The following is a 3,663-nucleotide window of genomic DNA, read 5'->3' as shown; positions in this document are numbered from 1 at the left end:
GTCCAAAACATGAAGAAACACACGGAGAGAAAGAGAGAGAAAGAGAGAGACAGAGAGAGAAAGAGAGAGAGAGAGACAGACAGAGAGAGACAGACAGAGAGACAGATAGAGAGAGAGACACACAGAGAGAGACACAGAGAGAGAGAGACAGAGAGAGAGACAGAGAGAGAGAGACACAGAGAGAGAGAGACAGAGAGAGACAGAGACAGAGAGAGAGAGAGAGAGAGAGAGAGAGAGAGAGAGAGAGAGAGAGAGACAGAGAGACAGACAGACAGAGAGACAGACAGAGAGACAGAGACAGAGAGACAGAGAGACAGAGAGACAGAGAGAAAGAGAGAGAGAGAGAGAGAGAGCGAGAGAGAGAGAGAGAGAGAGAGAGAGAGAAGAGCAGAGCTAGTGTGTCCATCGTATCCTTGGATGAGCTCCTGCATTTTTCAGCATAAAAAAAAGATAGATTTAGAGTTAGATAAACTTGGATTTTTTTTGTCAGGAACACATACAGGATGCTACCCTCTACAACATAACCCTCACTTCAAATCAAAACTCAAAACCTACAACCTGATTTTGGACGGAATGTCGGAATCACCTGGAAGTTTCACAACTACCAAGGATTATTATTCTATACAGCAAATTCTCTGGAAAACAACAGAAACCTGAAAACACCACCCAACCTGGAACTGAGTGAGTAATGTTTAGTCTGAAACTATTTCCAAAAGCCAAGAAGAAAAATACACAACATTACTTTATAAGGACTGAATGCTAACATAATTCTGCCAAGCTTGATACAGCTTCAACTAGCACTGACGTGTCAAGTGAGAGGTGTCAAAGCCCAACAATGGCAGGAGAGTCAAACAGTCCAATCCAACCAAATGGAGAGGCCTTAGAAGATCCCTCCCGCTGTTCAGAGGTAATTAAAATACAGTACCCTGTGTATGTAAAGAATGATAAGGCAAACTTGAGCTCCTTATGGAAAATCAAGAGACACTTTTTGCTGACTATTACAAAAATGGGAACATCAGCAACCTTATCTTCCACACAAACCATCAGCTGGCATGGCACAGAGCTACATTAGCACACTACCCCTTTGTTAAGAGAGGGGGGGTTAACGAGGGTTGGAAACTCAGGATAATTGACAACGAGGACTCTGAGTCAGCTAATATTAACCTCTATAAGTCCGGAACAGTAATGATACAGGGTAACCCCAACCCCCCCCCCCCCCCCCCCCCACACACACACACACACACCCACTGAGGACAAACACAAGACACAGATTGTACTCCTTATGGACTCAAACTATATATATGTCTAAACTCTGGTGTCCAAACACCCAGCGCGCCCTAGACCTTGCAACGAAAAGACTTCCACCCTGCCACAATACAGCGGGTATTTCCCATGACTGTGCCTCAAAATCAAATGTTTTCCTGGCCCACCACTCCACCCTGGACTTAAACAGCCTCTATGACCAGGTCCACCTCTACAAGGCAGCAGTGCCCACCTTTGCCCGGACTCTAAAGGACATCGCTCTCAAACGTATCCCCAACACTTCACACAGGAGCAACAGATCAATAGACACCACACCCAGACCAGCGAGACACCCTCCAAGACCTGCAGGACTCCCCCCTGGACCTACACATAGAGGACCCACGCCAAGAGGACTTACATCCAGACCCAGACCACAGCACCCCCAGACACATCCACACCCACACCCCAACCAATCAACACCCACCCACATAAACCATGCCCACACCCCATTTAGGCCCCCTCAGATCAGACCTATGCCACTCCTGCCCACCCCATGCACCCCACCCCCGCAAAGAGGGCCTCAACATGGAAGTCACACATAAGTCCAGGTAGTGAGCAGGCAAACAGGCCCAACCCCCACTCTTACACTCGCCCAAGCCAATGGCATGTACCAGATGCTCAGCAGGCTCTGCTCACACTTACTGGCCTGAGGCCAAACCACGACCAACAACATTGGACACTTTATGGAACAAAAAGCCTTCACTATATCATCCTGGAATATCCAAGGCCTGAGGTCATCTGCCTTTGGCCTAAATAGCAGGAACCCGGACATCACCAAAGAAATCGGTAATACAGACATTGTCATCCTGCAAGAAACCTGGTATAGAGGAGACGGACCCACTGGTTGCCCTCTAGGTTACAGAGAGCTGGTAGTCCCATCCACCAAACTACCAGGTGTGAAACAGGGAAGGGACTCAGGGGGTTATGCTAATATGGTATAGAGCAGACCTAGCTCACTCCATTAAATGAATCAAAACAGGAACATTTTACATTTGGCTAGAAATTCAAAAGGGAATTATCTTAACAGAGAAAAATTTCCTCCTGTGTGCTACTTATATCCCCCCAATAGAATCCCTATACTTTAATGAAGACAGCTTCTCCATCCTGGAGGCGGAAATCAATCATTTCCAGGCCCAGGGACATGTACTAGTCTGTGGCGACCTAAATTCCAGAACCGGACAAGAACCTGACACCCTCAGCACACAGGGGGACAAACACCTGCCTGCAGGTGACAGCATTCCCTCCCACATATGCCCCCCTAGGAACAACTATGACAACATAACCAACAAAAACTGGTCACAACTCCTGCAGCTCTGTCGCACACTGTGTATGTACATAGTCAATGGTAGGCTTCAAGGGGACTCCTATGGTAGGTACACCTATAGCTCAACGCTTGGCAGTAGTACTGTAGACTACTTTATCACTGACCTCAACCCAGAGTCTCTCAGAGTGTTCACAGTCAGCCCACTGACACCCCTATCAGACCACAGCAAAATCACAGTCTACTTGAACAGAGCAATACTCAATCATGAGGCATCAAAGCTAAAGGAACTGAGCAACATTAAGAAATGCTATAGATGGAAGGAATGCAGTTTGAAAACCTACCAGAAAACAATTAGGCAACAACAAATTCAATCCCTTTTAGACAATTTCCTGGGTAAAACATTCCACTGTAATAGTGAAGGTGTAAACTTGGCAGTAGAAAATCTTAACAGTATATTTGACCTCTCAGCTTCCCTATCAAATCTAAAAATCTCAAATAGAAAACCGAAGAAAATGAACAACACTGACAAATGGTTTGATGAAGAATACAGCACATCAGAACTCAGCTCAATGTAATTGAAGAATCCATAGACTCTAACCACTTCTGGGAAAATTGGAAAACACTAAACAAACAACAACACAAAGAATGATCTATCCAAAAATGGAGATGTATGGGTAAACCACTTCTCCAATCTGTTTGGCTCTATAACAAAGAATAAAGAGCAAAAACAAATACATGATCAAATACAAATCTTAGAATCAACTATTAAAGACAACCAGAACCCACTGGATTCTCCAATTACCTTGAATGAGTTACAGGACCAAATAAAAACCCTCCAACCCAAAAAGGCCTGTGGTGTTGATGGTATCCTTAATGAAATGATCAAATATACAGACAACAAATTCCAATTGGCTATCCTAAAAATCTTTAACATCATCCTTAGCTCTGACATCTTCCCCAATATTTGGAACCAAGGACTGAGCACCCAAATCCACAAAAATGGAGACAAATTTGACCCCAATAACCACCGTGGAATATGCGTCAACAGTAACCTTGGGAAAATCCTCTACATTATCATTAACAGCAGACTCATACAT

The 3,663-nt window shown here is 44.8% G+C and overlaps 1 pseudogene; it reads left to right on the top strand.

The window, feature by feature from the left end:
- The first annotated feature begins 320 nt into the window (after positions 1-320).
- LOC135559928 (RNA-binding protein 25-like) overlaps positions 321-3,663 on the top strand; it is a 6,124-nt pseudogene continuing 2,781 nt past the window's right edge.

Source organism: Oncorhynchus nerka, linkage group LG15, assembly GCF_034236695.1.
Source record: "Oncorhynchus nerka isolate Pitt River linkage group LG15, Oner_Uvic_2.0, whole genome shotgun sequence".
NCBI classification, from domain to species: domain Eukaryota; kingdom Metazoa; phylum Chordata; class Actinopteri; order Salmoniformes; family Salmonidae; genus Oncorhynchus; species Oncorhynchus nerka.
The sequence above is the reverse complement of the archived record's forward strand: the minus strand, read 5'-3'. Positions and strand labels throughout refer to the sequence as shown.